The 16,548-nt window shown below is 42.5% G+C and overlaps 1 protein-coding gene across 3 annotated transcripts in view; it reads left to right on the forward strand.

The window, feature by feature from the left end:
* The first annotated feature begins 2,026 nt into the window (after positions 1-2,026).
* The window catches only part of klhl13 (kelch-like family member 13), a 94,496-nt gene continuing 79,974 nt past the window's right edge, over positions 2,027-16,548 (forward strand). The window contains exon 1 of one of the 3 annotated variants that reach the window (XM_084320209.1): positions 2,027-2,058. The gene's annotated coding sequence lies outside the window, so the exon portion shown is untranslated. Of the gene's footprint in view, positions 2,059-4,791; positions 4,808-16,548 lie in introns of those variants that run through there. The other 2 variants (XM_084320208.1, XM_084320210.1) reach the window with 2 other exon arrangements.

Raw genomic sequence — 16,548 nt, forward strand, 5'->3', positions numbered from 1 at the left:
TCCGCTCAATACACACAATTGTTAAGGGGATGCAGACCAGAGAAAGACTTTCGTCTTGTTTACATCAGGGTAGGGCTGTCCCCGACTAAAGATTTGGATAGTCGACTATGATTGGCCGAAATTTGCCGTTAGTCGACTATATATAAAAAATAAAAAATAAAGTATATATATATATTTTTTTTTTATCATTCCATTTGGGCTGTGGGGGGTGCTTAATGTCTGAAGGAGTCGACTGAAGGCTTCTTGTCCTCTGCAAAAGCATGCAATTGGTCCACTGAATCTGATGGCTACATCTTGATATTTGTCTAGTCTAGTGTGTTCATTAGATGGGTGAAATCCTCTTTCAGTGCCTCTGTGCCTGTTTTCTTAGGCAGTTAGCCTCTGGTATGCGCAGTAGCGGCTGGTGCCGCTGGTGCCTTGTGGGTCGCAGTTCACGTTAGGAGGTCGAGTTGAAAATGTAATGCTCTGAGATGCTCTGGAGCAATCTCTCTCTCTGTCTCTCGGATCAATCAAATCAAATAATTAACACATGTATGTTGTCATTTTAAACAACTCACCATTCATTCATTATGCATCAGCAGCAGCTAAATTAATGTTATAGTTCACAACACAGCAGCGCGTTTTGAATCGCTAGCCTATTATCGTCTCAGCAAGCACAGTCAATACTTTTTTCCGTAGCCGCATTTCGCGGAGACAGCTGTGTATAGCGAGAGAGAGAGAGCGAGAGAGAGAGAGAGAGAGAGAGAGAGAGAGAGAGAGAGAGAGAGAGAGAGAGAGAGAGAGAGAGAGACTCACTGTTTAGTTGAAACGTCCAGGGCAGGAGGGCTTGATATAAAGTGTATAATCCACTGTTGATGTATTCCAGACCACTGTCCACTGTGTCCAGACTGCATCCGCCATATAGCTTGTTAGCCAAGTGTTAGCTTGTTAGCAGTTAGTTAGCACCACACAACACAAGTACATTTCTTTGTCCATTTCCACGTCGAACAGACTGCAAACTACCTGGCGTTCTATCGTCATGCTCTAAGACAAACTCTAACCTTAACCAACTTTGAAAGAGTGCCTAAGCTTAACCGTCTAAAGAACTTGCAGTCACGCTCTAAGACAAACAGCTGCATCTCACAACAACACATCTATCTCTACCACCAACCTATAAGCTAGAATTGGAACATTAGAAATTGGATTCGGCCAATCAGAGATCGTCTCCGCGAAATTGGAAACACAAACATACTTAAAATGAGTAAATATTATTAATTTTAAACATGTTTATATTATTTATAGGGCTATAAAACAAAAAACTAAAAAAATATTTTTCTTGTTCTCTCATATATCCAGGGCAGGGCCTGAGGGGGGGCGGCGCCCGAGCGCCCCTAGTGGCGAGCCGCCACTGGGTATGCGTGCCATTAGCGTTAGCCATGCTTCTAGGCCTCTTTTCTTTTGGAAAGAATGAAAAAAAATTATACTTTTTTATTATTCGACTAAGAGGTTGGCAGTCGACTACGGCTCCTTTCGACCGATTAGTAGACTATTCGACTAATAGGGGTCAGCCCTACAGCATGGTCCCCCATTTTCAATTCATCATAAACAGGTGCGCAGGTTACTAGGTTGTAAAGTCAGGACCAATCAGATGCAAGACAATTGTGTGTATTGAGCCGTACTGTATTGTACCCATTCTACAATCTGTTAATAATAAATAAATAAATAAATAAATAAATTTTTCAATCAATCAATCAATCAATCAATCAATCAATCAATCAATCAATCAATGGTAAAACTAGGAAAAGTCCGACTTTACGAGTTTGACGGGGGGCGACTGAACACGACATTCAGAGGAAAACGCTGTACTTCTTTTTTAGGACCACTTTCTTTAGTAACGGAAGTTTTGAGCCAATAAAAAAAAGAGAGATTGCCACGCCATTCGACCAATAACAAACCTCGATGCTCCGGCGCCCCCCAGTAAGGGATGATCCCACTGGCTACGAGTGGGCTGAAAGGGGGCGGAGCCTCCGCTGACATAAGTGGATTTGAGGAAAACAAGGTGGACGGTAGTAGTTGAAGGTATGGATTTCATCTTTAAAAGTTGAGCAGAAGTAGTAGTACTAGTAACGTCTCACTCTTAATGTATTATCCACATCATGATAAATGATATACGTATCATTCGTTGGCGGTAAAACCAACCAAGCAGACTGATATATAACTATGACTAACGTTACATTACGTGAATGCTAGCGGTGATACCTGCCCTCGCTAGCCCGCTAGTTAGCTAGCCAGCTAACAAAGTGCCTGACTGACAGCCGTCGTGCTCTCTTAACGTTCCTCACCAGAAGCAAGCTAATAACGAGGGAATATTAATAATGCCTTGGCTTCCCAGACTAATGCCCACAGACACCCTCGGAGACATAGTTAGAAACATTAGTTGTCGTTGGGTTTGGTCTCGTAATAACGTCAGTGAACAGCTGTGTGTTAAGAGACCTGGTGGTCAGCTAGCCAGCTATGTTTCAATTTAGGAAAACTAACCTGTTGCCTGCTGTGTCCAGTCTGTTGGATATTCCAACTTCCCAGAGTACAGACGATACTTTCTAAAAAACAACTATTTCTTTACTTGCCAGTTGCAATACATGTACAAGGATTTCTTTCCTTGGTTGTATTTGGTGCATGTTGAACAGTACTACTAACGACAGTAATGATCATTCTACACATGTACACTAACACTATGTTCAAACGTTTTTTTTGCACCATCGTGGACATGCAAATGCTGATATGATGTGTTATTATTCTGTGAAATGTGGCTCAATAGTTACCATGAGTGTTGATGTTCTTTTTTTGGGGTGGGGGGTCAGAATGTGCAGCCTACATCTTATGGTGTCTTATGCAAGGGAGGGTGTCGACAGGTGCTTTTTCTTTACTGCTCTGTGTGGTCATGGTGACATCGTGCCAGCCTTGTGTCAAAGTAGACCAGTGGGACCCTACTGCCTCAACATACACAGACATTATTACAGTGCCAAATGGAGTTTATTGGGAGACTGTGTGACTTCCCAGAAAGGCAGCCCTGAAACATCTAAAACAGGAATTGATGTACCGTTACAAATTTGAAATGGTTAGCAGACCGTTTTTTATTTTATTTGTACCAAATGATATATAAACTAGGGATGGGCACAGTTGATTCCCAGATCGAGTACTCATGAATTACTTCAGTAGTGCTCGAGTAATTGTTTAGGGAATTTTATTTTTAGAATGCATCTCAAAGCGCATGACGGCAGCAATAACGAGATATTGCAAGGAGTCACACACTTGGGTTGTAGATACAAAATAAATAAAAAAAAAAACATTCATTCGATTGTACAAATGATTCGAATTGTGCTTTATAAAAAATTAAAACAGCCCTAGCGGTCTCCCTTTCGACTTCTCGCGTGTGTCTGAACGCGCTGCATGACTGACAGGAGAGACGTGACAGCTATATGGGATATCACTGCCCTTTACGTGCACCTTACGTTCACATTAATAAAACAAATTGTCTATTGGCTCAGCAGCCTGGCATTCGTGTGACATGCATTGTCTGGAATCGACCAGGAAATGGCCAACGGCCAATAGTTGTTGTGGTCGTCGAAGATAATAATCACAAGATACATTCAGTGCTGCATCCTAACTAAATGGATTTATGGAAAGTTCAAGACCGGACCACAACGCTTCTGGAAGGGTTAAAGAATGACACGCGACGGCGCTTCCAATTCGTACAGTGATGGTCTACCAGCAGCTGAACCAGTTGGCGTTAAGTCAGCGACGTTACACGTATCATTTTGTGTGCTAAGTGATAACGCTAGCGTTTTGAGAGTTATAGCGTCAAGAATTTAAGTACCCTAACTTTTCCTTTTTTTATAGCACTTTATTGTAAATCATCCCTCAGGGCAAAACGACTTTGTTTAGGAATTGTGTGCCTTAATTTTATTTAAACAACATGAACCAAGTACATAGGCTACTGTAGGCTTACTGAACAGATATTAAATAATGAATTGACAGAAGCATAATACGGATCCCCAATGTTTTGATTACTATTTCACATTTCATGTTATTAAGGAAAATATATTGTTTGATGTTTGACTGTCTGCAGTAGGGTTGGGTACCGTTCGCATTTGAACCGATACCGGTACCGCTACCGGTGAATCGATATACCGGTACCTATTTTTGGTACTTTAGTCTAAAAATGTTTTTATCTACCTACCTCAGTTGTAAAGAATTAGTCCAAACTTTAAATAATTTATTATCATTATTATTTATTTAGAACAATTTGTTAATGTGTGGCGACCCCTGACGGGAAAAGCCGAAAGAAAAAGAAGAAGAAGAAGAAGATATATATATGTATAATATAATATTGCAGCGAGCGTTGTCTGCATCTAGCTTTGTAAAGTGTAAGCACACTTGCGACTGTTTTCGGCTTGCCATTGCCCCGACTGCTTTGTTGTTGAATCACGTCAAATTCGGCCGATACCCTTAAAAGTACCGGATTCGGTACCCATCCCTAGTCTGCAGCAGGTCTCTCCCTTCATGGAACGGCATGTCTGGACCAATAGTCTGAACGCTACGCAAAGTGGGCGACATGATGTTTGGCACAATTTGAAAATGCACAAACACGAACCGCTGTTTTTATCTTTTAGATAACGCTAGTTTTCAACTAGTTTTCATCGCAACATAGTTTTTGCGGTGCTCTCTATGCTCCACAGCTGACCAGTGATGTCTTCCTGCAGCAACTCACGCCTCGTGGGATTTCAGAGCAAGATTTCAGCTTCAGTGGCACAAACGAGCACTTGTGGTAAAAAAAAAGAAAAATCGAGCACCCTCAAAAACTGCTCTAGTAAATTTTCAACACTCATCCCTAATATAAACATCCCGAATTGGATACAGTCTATGCTTAGTGGGCAACTAACAGTGTACACGGAGCGATTAAACTCCATTAAGTAGTCACCACCACCAGTGGTGTGTGCTATGAAGTTGGATTATGGGGGTTAGCCGGGGTAACGTTCAGGTCAGGTCCTGGTGGCTCGGGAGGTAGAGCAGTCGTCTGGTAATCCGGAGGTTCCTGGTTCGATTCCCGCTCCTCCCGGGGCAGCGTGTCGATGTGTCCTTGAGCAAGACACTTAACCCCTAATTACTCCCGTCGAGCAGGTCGGCACCTTCGCATGTTTGGGTGCCTCTGCCGTCGGTGTGTGAGTGAATGGGTAAAATGGAGGAGGAACAAATTGTAAAGTGCTTTGGATAAAAGAGATCTATAAATGCAGCCATTTGCCCTGGGTTGTCTGTGTCACGACTGCGGTTCGCTGTCTACTGGGGCGCCCAGTAGGGATGGGTACCGAATTCGGTACTTTTTAGGTACCGAACCAAAACACGTCGGTACTACAGAGTACCGATTCAAGTGAGATACAGAATTTTTAATTTTTTTTTTTTTTTTTTGTACCTTTTTTATTTTCATGTCAACGTTCACACGCACAATATATGCTTACCTAGGATTTGACTTGATTCAACAACAAAGCAGTCGGAGCAATGGCAAGCCGAAAACGGTCGAAATTGTAGTTATTTGAAGTTTTGATTTTTTTTCACGACTGAGGTAGGTAAATAAAAAATTGAGAGACTAAAGTACCGAAAAAAGGTACCGTTGGGTACCGGTATCGATTCACAGGTACCCAGGGAGTGAAATTAACTTTTTGACTCACCGGCCAGTGGCTGGTAGATGAGAAAAATCTATCCGCCAAGCATATTTCTTACCAGCCATTTTTTTTTATTTTTCTTTTTTTTTATAAAATATATATATTATATAATCATACTTGTAGTTGTATTATCTGCGAGACATCGCCACCACGCAACAAGTCAAAATGCTCGCTATCTGCAAACGTTCACTGTCTGTGTGTATACTCGAGTAGCCTCCAGCTCCAGCAAGGATTCTCCGGCGCTGCAGCTGGCCCTATACTGTAGCCTCCAGCTCCAGCAAGGATTCTCCAGCGCTGCAGCTGGACCCTACTGGAGCTAACGTGTACTAGGTAGCTACCTATCCAATGAGGTATTATGCACTACTAGACTTGCTGGAGCATTTGTTGATATCGGGAGCTATCAGTAGCTAGCCGGCTAGATAACGGACAATGCCTCAGTATTAAACTAAAAGTGAATAGTTGACTGGGTCATTTTGTAAGGGTAGCTAACGTTAGACACTAGCCTCTCTGTTTACATGGGGTTGGGAGGGGCTGGAGGAGGGAGGAGCAGCGCGTTGCATGTCTGTGTGCTTGACAGCGAGTGAGAACTCCGCTAAGAATTGGATCATGTTATTCGATCGGTTTTCACATGACTGTTTCGTTGCCCGCCACATGGCGGACAGACCTCTCAGTCCCACCCGCCAAACGTAAAATCTGCCCGCCAATGGCGCTTGGCGGGCTTTAATTTCGCTCCCTGCAGGTACCGGTACAGTATCGGTTCAAATGTGAAAGGTACCCATCCCTAGCGCCCAGTGCTGCGGACCAGCTCCGACCAGGGCGGGCTTTGTCCTGAGAGATGGGACTGCCAAGTGACCAATCATCTCTTTGGAAAGTGGAATATTGTTACTGGAGAAATAACTTTTACAGTAGGTGCTGCTGATTATGGTTGCCGAGGCGATGTGGAATTTCCCATGAATAATGAACTCATGACAACACCGTAGGGCTTTCCCCAGGATGCTCAAACAAGATGAGGGTCCATCCAGGAGGCCAAAAAAATAAGAACCACATGCACAGTTTGCACACATTGCATACACACACACACACACACACATACAGACACTGGAACAGAGGACAGCAATCACGTATTAGACATTGATGCGTCTGTTTTTAAGCGGGCCCGAGCTTTCACTGTGAAAGAAAATACCAATCAAATCTTTGTTAAACGCATGGTGGCGTTGTCATAGTGACGCCGCGCCCCTACACCAGTGTTTAGGTCGTCATAGCGACACCGCCTCCCTACACCAGTGTTTAGGTCGTCATAGCGACACCGTGCCCCTACACCAGTGTTTAGGTCGTCATAGCGATGCCACGCCCCTACACCAGTGTTTAGGTCGTCATAGCGACACCGCGCCCCTACACCAGTGTTTAGGTCATCACGCCCCTATACCAATGTTTAGGCAAGGACCTGCACCGATATCGCCGCTTGTTTAGGCTAAGACCTGCACGATATCTGCGCTTGTTTAGGCAAAGACCTGCACCGATATCGCCGCTTGTTTAGGCAAAGACCTGCACCGATATCGCCGCTTGTTTAGGCAAAGACCTGCACCGATATCGCCGCTTGTTTAGGCAAAGACCTGCACCGATATCACTGCTTGTTTAGGCAAAGACATGCACAGATATTACCGCTTGTTTAGGCAAAGACATGCACAGATATTACCGCTTGTTTAGGCAAAGACCTGCACTGATATCACTGCTTGTTTAGGCAAAGACCTGCACCGATATTACCGCTTGTTTAGGCAAAGATCTGCAGTTTTCTGCACAGATATTACCGCTTGTTGTATATAGCCTCCCTCCAAGCCTCTCTGACACGTTATTTCGGGGGTCAAGCCTTAAACTTTGGGAACCATGTATTTATATATAAAGTACATGATACCTTAGCCGAGCGCATAGAGTACAGATATCCTCATAAGTATCTATTAATTCGTAATTCGTATCAATTAGATACTCTTTGGGCTTGTTTGTATCTACTTATTCTGAACGAGTTTAACTATAATGTGTATATCGCACCTCGCGAGCGCCGTATATATAACGTGCAGTAAATTTAGTATCAGCATTTTAGGTCTATTATTTTACATTTCAAAAGCCCCCTCTAGAAAAACGAAGCACAAAAACATAATTCAGAATGGTATAATGGGATCTAGACTGTGAGAATTATTTCAGGAAGCGAGCTGGGATTTCTTTGCGAGGGTGTGTCCATGGTTTATCGTGCGGCCAATCAGATGGCGGAACCCAAACGTGGAACTGCAAGTAGGGCTGGGCGATATGGCCTAAATATGATATCACGATATTTTCTGACCTTTCGGCGATACACGATACGCATCACGATGTTTTTCTTTTTTTCCCCAAAATTCATTATGAGGCTTACCAAGACAGTATTTGAGTTTGCAAGCTAACATTAAAGACAAAATAAAATACCCATGCATTTAGCATTTTTATATTATATATTAGATTTAGATTATTGGATTATTAGATTATATATTGCATATATTTAGCAATGAGATATTATATGATTTAGATATGAAATATGATGAATTGAAAATGGGGGACCCTGATGTAAACAAGACGAAAGTCTTTCTCTGGTCTGCATCCTCCAGTCCGCTGTTGACTGTTGTTGTATTGAGCTGTACTGTATTATTTGTACCCATGCTGCAATCTTTTAATAACGTTCTCATTCATTCAGTCGGCAAACAGAATCATTTTGATTGACAGTCGCGTCTGCCAATTACGTCACATCGCTTGCACCCGCCCTGCTGTTCTTAGCACCAATCGGAAAGCGCGTATTTATTTTTTACTTCCGCCATTGGAGAGCTCAATGACAATAACAATGGCAGCTCGCCGCGGCCGACGTTTAGCTTTTAGCTCCGCAGAAGGACTAAACGACTGGAGGCATAATGATTTTACTTCAACGGATGTTATAATAAAAGCCTTTCCATACATCTGTCTGATTGAAAACGTTATTAACAGACCGCAGAATGGGCACAACTGAGTCAGCACGGGCTGAGATATGAACGAGCTTGCTATATCTAGGTCGACCTCGGTCGGCACTATGTAAATACGCTGATGTTATTGAAAGTGTAACTATATAGAGACCTCTGAACAGGTCCTGCATTATTATTATTATAACGTTAATGCCACAAAACGAATGCCTTTGTTATCATAAGTAGTCACTTTTGATGCAGTAGTGTGTGTGTGGGGCGGCGCTGTTCAAAAGTGTCAACGTGTGGACCAGATTGACGCGACACAAGCCTCTTGGGCAAAACATCACGATATCCACGATACGTTTAAAAAGTGTATCGTTAATGAACTGTACCCGATATTTATATAATATCGTCATATCGCCCAGCCCTAACTGCAAGTGTGTTGGTAAAAGACTACACGCGTCCCCGACACACACGCAGTCAAGTTTGTGTGTAAATGCTCCGACGAGGGAGAGAGATGGCGCACACACATTTTTCACACACTTCTGCACGGTCCCGCCAGTCTCTATCTCTCTCTCTCGCTCGCTCGTTCTCTGCTTCTCTGTCAAAACCCGTTTGAGGAAGTGTCGGGTTACACTATGCGCTACAACCATAGAGGGGGCGTTACTGCAGATCAGCTACTTGCTACGTCGCATTGCGAGTCAAATCGGAACAGTTTAGTTGAGTGAGGGAAGATCTCGAGACTAGTAGACTGATGAGTCAACTCAATATGATAATTAACGACACAGACCACATTGATATAATCCCCAATTGCTAGGAATCGATGCTAAACACTGGAAAAGGCCATTTATAATGCATGGGACCTTTAAACAGAATGAATACACATAACAAATATATAGACTTTTTTTTCTTCAAGGTCCGAACGTTTGGGCTCAGCCCTAACACACACTCTCTGTGTGTGAGGAGGAATTGGTGCTAGATGGAGAAGGGGCTGTCTCTCGGAGATCAAATTAATGAAAGTTTACGGCATATAGAAGAGACATTCATACACAGCAAGGCGCCTCTGAACAAGTTGATAAACATGAAGCGATATCTTTTCCTTGGCATGAAACGGGAAATAGTAATGAAATCATTGGGGACCTGCATGACGCTTCTGTCTCTATTCATTATTCAATATCTACAAGTTTTACCCCGAGGGATGATTTGCAATAAAGTGCTATAAACAGAAAAATAGGCTACTTACATTCTTGACGCTAGAACTCTCAAAATAGTGTTGGCATAAAAAAAAGAACGTAGGCCAGCTGTAGTTTACATAGCTTGCATACAACTAGAGTTGTTCCGATACCGATACCAGTATCGGAAATGCCTCTGATACAGCCTAAAATGCTGGTATCGGTATCGGCGAGTACACGTAAAATCTATGTTACGATCTAGGGATGCCCCGATCGGCCAGCGATCGGTATCGGCCGATATTCAGTATAAATATGAGATTGGTGAATTCCGATAATGCTTTATTTTCGCAGATCGTGAAAACCGATAGAAAAACATGATCCAATTCTTAGCGGAGATCTCACTCGCTGACTTCTCTCTCAAGCACACAGCTGCTGCAGCGCACGGCCCCTCCTCCTCCTTCCCCTGCCCCTCCCGCACCTGTGTGTCAACAAGAGGCTCCTATTGCCTCCGGCAGTCTGCTCTACTCTGGTGCATGCGACCGTGAGCTAACGTTAGCTACCTAGCTATCGTTACTGTTTAAACAAAACGACCCAGTCAACTATTCACTTTTAGTTTAATACATGAGCCATTGTCTAACGGTATCTAGCTGGCGAGCTACTGATAGCTCCTGATATCAACAAATGCTCCAGCAATAGTCTAGTAGTGCATGATACCTCCGTTAGCTCACGTTAGCTCCCTGTTTACACCGAATGTCCCAGTAAACTAAATAGTTCACTGAGGCGTTGTCTTAAACGTTATCTAGCCGGCTAGCAGTAGCTACAGATAGCTCCTGATATCAATGTCTTATAACATTGATTCGATGCGTATTCGAGCCCCTGGCTTGCATCGCAGTCCAATAGTATCGAAAGGGGCTAGCTGAGGGAGTAGGGTATATCTGCAGAGCCGCAGATATACCCTGCTGAGGGCATGCTGAATGTGATTTGACCAAAGCAAAGTATACACACAAGTTTCAAGTTCAAGTTTCTTTAATAGTTGTCATACAGAAGTACAGAATACTTTTATACGAAATGCTTCTTTCTGTTACGCTCCAGAGACTGTGCTAGACAAAAGATAAGTATAAAATAAAATAGTATAGCATGTACAAATAGAAGTCACGTACGTAGACACAGTGTTCAGTATATACATATGTACAATGTTCAATGCAGAATAGAGTAACTGAGTTACCGTACAATATACAATATACTATGCAATATACTAATATACAATACTATATAGTGCAAAGCAGAAATGGGATGAGGTACAATTTACAGTAAGGTGTACTGAGGTATGGGTTGTAGTGCAAATCCTTTACCAATAAATATAAAGTGTCTAGGTGTTCTAAAAGTGTGGAGAGTGGGTGCTGCAGTGTGTTGTTTGTTTAAAGTGAGTGTGTGCGTATGGATGTGTGTGTTGTGTTGTGAGTGCATTTGATGGTTGTTGCATAGTGTTATTGTTCGTTGAGCAACCTGATGGCCTGGGGATAGAAGCTTCTTCTGAGTCTTTCTGTGCTTGCCATGAGACTCCGGTATCGCTTGCCTGACCGCAGCAGTTCAAAGAGGCAGTTGTTTGGGTGGCTGGAGTCCTTAATAATTCTCTTAGCCTTACCCCTGCACCGCTTGTTGTAAATGTCTTGGAGCCAATTGTGCGTTCGGCTGAACGTGCCACTCTCTGTAGTCTGCTTCGGTCTTGTGCGGTGCTATTCCCAAACCAGGAGGTGATATTGCCAGTCAGGATGCTCTCTATTGTACATGAGTAGAAGTTCTTAAGGATCTTCTGACTGACTTGGAACTTCCTTAGGCGCCTGAGGAAGTAGAGGCGTTGTCGTGCCTTCTTCACAACACTGTCAATGTGTGTGGTCCATGTCAAGTCCTCGGATATGTGGGCTCCAAGGTACTTAAAACTTGACACAGACAGTGGAGCTGTTTGCACTGCAGATAGCGAGCATTTTGACTTGTTGCATGGTGGCGATGTCTCGCAGATAATACAACTACAAGTATAATTATATAATATATATTTTATAAAAAAAAATAATAATAATATATATATATAATTTATTTTAAACCAAAAACGATCGGTATCGGCCGATATGGCTCATAACGATCGGTGATCGGTATCTGTGGCAAAAAACGTGATCGGGGCATCCCTATTACGATCCCATATGACGTAATTTATCAACAACACGCGCCATCCTCCTGCTGAGAGTGAGCATTATAAAACAAACGTGTTTTTAATCGACATGAATTAAAGTGTCAATGCTGTTTGTCATTTTAACAGCAGATACTTTCTTAAATGCCATCGTCCCGACAGCGGTGTTGACGGGGAGCTCTGATGTGTTCGCTTGCTGGTGTAATTAGCATTAGCTGAAGAGCTAGCTGAAAAGCTAGTTTTAGCTTAACGTTACCTTGGCTAAAGTTGGAGCCAGGGGAGGAAACAAACTTTTTGGCTTACCAGCCAACTGGCGAGTATCTGATTTTTTTTTACCAGCCAAACAGATTTTTTACCAGACAAAAAAAATCGCTAATTGTAGAGCTGCCGCGGTATTGATTATTTCCTTATCGCACAAATTTGCAAAATATTTCCTACCGCCGCGGTTTTTACTGCACGCACACAAAAAATTTAAAAAAAAGTTTGAATGCATTTTTTTTTTTTAGTAGTAGTCTACTCTTTATAGCATATAGCCTGCCTCTAGTCTAAATGTCTATCTTTAGAGGATGACTTTGCAGCATGAATATTGTTTGGGATTCGGCAAGCACGCATTAGTTATTGAAAGTGAAACACGGATGCGCAGTTCACTCGGTGTCGCGGGCACCCCCCCGACCCTTTCTTATTATTATTACTATAAAGTTACTACTTTATAATAAAGGCATTCGTTTTGTGGCATTGACATTATATAGTTATGCGTTCAATAACATCAGCGTATTTACCGGACCATAGCAAGCAATACTCTATTCATATCTCAGTTCCTTTCTTTGCTCAGAGCGTGCTGAGTTGTCCCATTCTGCGGTCTGTTAATAAAGTTTTCAATCAGACAAGTGTATAGAACGAAGGGCTTTTATTATAACATTCGTTGCAGACAGTAAAATCATTATGTCTCGTTTAGTACTCCTGAAGAGCGATGATAGTCCACTCCGGCGGAGAGTTAAAGCTAACGTTATTAGCCGTGTTGTGATGTGCTGACATTCAGGAAGTAAAAACGTCTTCTGACCAATCAGTGGTCTGCAATGTTTCACGTGACTTTTCTGGTACCCAATAGGGTCGCTTGGAACCTCGATAGACGAGTAGGGTATATCTGCAGAGCCGCAAGCCCAACGAGAGGAGGGTAAATTATTATTATTATTATAAAAAACAGCGGTGACGCGGTATTCAGCCTACTCTGCGGTGGCCGTGATGTAACGGCGATACCGCGGTAATGCGGTAATCGCGGCAGCTCTAGCTAATTGTGATAATTACTTCTTTGTACGTCTTCGTCTAAATTGATTTTCAATCATAGTAAATTAATCACACTGTCTCTACTCTTCAAAATATTACATCATTAAATCACATATTAACATGAAAGAGGGAACTATTCTGGACTGGGTTGGGCTGAACTGGGCAGTGAAAGATGCTGGGTTGGGCTGGTCTAGGTTATACTGAATGATGAATTGAAAATGAATTGAAAATGGGGGACCCTGATGTAAACAAGACGAAAGTCTTTCTCTGGTCTGCATCCCCTTAACAATTGCATGTATTGAGCCGTACTGTACTGTACCCATTCTGCAATCTGTTAAATAAAGGTTTCATTCATTCATTCATCACTCACAGCTCAACTACTAGGAATGTGTGTCTGACTCTTAAGTGCAGGAAATATTCATCAGAAAGGGGGGACATGATGGAGGGAATGGAAAGAGCAGGTTTGACAGGAGCAGGGTTGAAGGGCATATTGGAGTGTGGAGGAAGTGGACAAGGCATTAAGCAAACAGGACTGAAATGGGGGACCCTGATGTAAACAAGACGAAAGTCCTTCTCTGGTCTGCATCCCCTTAACAATTGTGTGTATTGAGCTGTACTGTATTGTACCCATTCTGCAATCTGTTAATAAAGTTTTCAATCAATACTGGGTTGGGCTGGTTTAGGTTGGACTGAGTTGGGCAGTGAAAGAACCAAGCATTTCACTGTAATGTAATAGCTAAATAAAACAACTTGAACTTGACTTGTTACATTTGCACTCTGGTTGTATGCCAAATGTATTCTGGTTGTACTGTACTTGTGCTGTAAGATGACAATACATTGGAACCGAATCGACAACGCTAGGGGTTCAGCAGGTGTATTCTGAATGCCAAGTATGACAACATCACCGTTGTGAAGGGCATATGGGCGAGTGGTGATATGGGGGGAACCCCGGTAATAATAAAATGTCACTCGGCTGCATTTAAGCAAAGCCGCTCAGTATAGTCGTCCACTATGTTGAATGCGCGTTATGGTAGCACTAGCTTGTTACATGCTAGGTAGCTAGCCGGCTAATGCTGGTTGACTTGTCATTCTCATCCGACTCGAAGGAGACGCGTTGCGTGCTGTTGTTCGCCCCCATGTCAGACCGCACTGATATCCGAAAGCGACGACTCTACATGCAATTATTTTCATCCACTGATGTGTTTTTGTAAGTTTGTCTACGTTGTCAAGCCAGCTGCCGGTGGCAGGAGTTTGTAGGTCTGCGCGCAGTGGTCTGTCCACTTCCCCTAGATGGGCGGCATCTTCTAGAAAATGAGTGTTCATTGGAGGAGCTTAGAGCGCATCTGTACAACGATGATGTTCATTGGTTATGGTCTGATTATTATGTGGCGCAAATGGGAGGAATCAAGGGGGGAGTCAGAGTTCGGTTTGTGCCAGTGAGCGAATCAGCAGATTGCAGAATGATTTTTTTGTTTTGTTTTGTAATTACTAATACTCGCCAGACTGGCGAGTGCTCTTCATGAATTACTCGCCAAACGTAAAAAATACTCTCAATTGGCGAGTAAAGTGGCCTAATTTCCTCCCCTGGTTGGAGCTATTCATAATTCAGCAATAATGGATGCAGACCTGCAAGCAAAGTACAGCAAGTTGGCAAAGGAGTAGGGTTGACCTTCGATAATTTTTTTGGAATTCGACGCTTCGGGGCCGAGATTCGATTTTAATTCCAAGCTTCGAAAAAATAAAAATTATAATTTTATTTTTTTACATTTTTATTTTTCTATGTTGTGGGACTTGTACAGCACTTTGTTCAACTTTGTCAGTGCTGTAGAGTTTAAACCTTTTTAAATCTTAGACAAACGAAACACTTTGCTTTCATGAAATATTGTAAGCAGTCATTTGAGGCTTTATAAAAGCAGCACAATGAACACAAATCTGTCAGTGCCGAGTCTGACCTCATCTTAAATAACAAACAGCATTGCTTGTTGTAGTTAACAAAGAGAGGCAGAGTTGATTTAGCAAAAAAAAAATCATATCTTTAATTTCTTTTTTTTAATAATATAATTTTATTTTCATATTCGAATCCCATGCCCATCGAACGAAGCTTCGAAGTATTAAGATAAGATAAGATAAGATATTCCTTTATTGATCCCCTTGGGGAAATCCAGGCATCATAGCAGCATGGGGGGGGAGGGGGGGGGTACAGGTAGTAAAACAACACAGTATACAGGTAGTAAAAAACAACACAGGCAGTGTAAACAATTTGATCAATATGGTCAATATAATTTACTATCTGACTAGCTGAGGAATATTCACATTATTCACAGTGTCACATAGAGCTGCCGCGATTACCGCATTACCGCGGTATCGCTGTTACATCACGCCCACCGCAAGAGTAGGCTGAATACCGCGTCACTGCTGTTTTTTTTTTATAATAATAAAATACCCTTCTCTCGTTGGGCTTGCGGCTCTGCAGATATACCCTACTCCTCTATCGAGGTTCCAAGCGACCCTATTGGGTACCAGAAAAGTCATGTGAAACATTGCAGACCACTGATTGGTCAGAAGAGAGACGCTTCACACGTTGGATCGTCTTGCAGTGCTTTTACTTCCTGAATCTCAGCCATTGATCAGAGCTCAGTCACAACACGGCTAATATACCTTAGCTCCCACCGGAGACCGGAGTGGATTACCGACGTACCGTCGCTCCTCAGGGAACGAGGCATAATGATTTTACTGCAACGAAATGTTATAATAAAAGCCCTTCGTTCTATACACTTGTCTGATTGAAAACTTTATTAACAGACCGCAGAATGGGTACAACTCTGCACGCTCTGAGCAAAGAAAGGAACTGAGATATGAATTGAGTAACGCTTGTGCCTTGCTATGGTCCGGTAAATACGAACGTGTAACTATATAACGTAATGCCACAAAACGAATGCCTTTGTAATCATAAGTAGTAACGTTATAATAATAATAAGAAGAAGAAAGGGTCGGGGGGTAACCTGCCCGCGACACAGAGGGGATACTTCGAATCCGTGTTTCACTTTTAACGAATGCGTGCTTGCCGAATCCCAAACAATATTCATGCTGCAAAGTCATCCTCTAAAGATAGACATTTAGACTAGAGGCAGGCTATATGCTATAAAGAGTAGACTACAAAAAAAATGCATTCAAACTTTTTTTTTTGTGTGTGTGCGGTTATTACCGCAGCGGTAGGAAATATTTCGCAAATTTGTGCGGTAAGGAAAACA

Source organism: Notolepis coatsorum (genome assembly GCF_963971535.1).
Source record: "Notolepis coatsorum genome assembly, chromosome: 8".
Lineage (NCBI taxonomy): Eukaryota > Metazoa > Chordata > Actinopteri > Aulopiformes > Paralepididae > Notolepis > Notolepis coatsorum.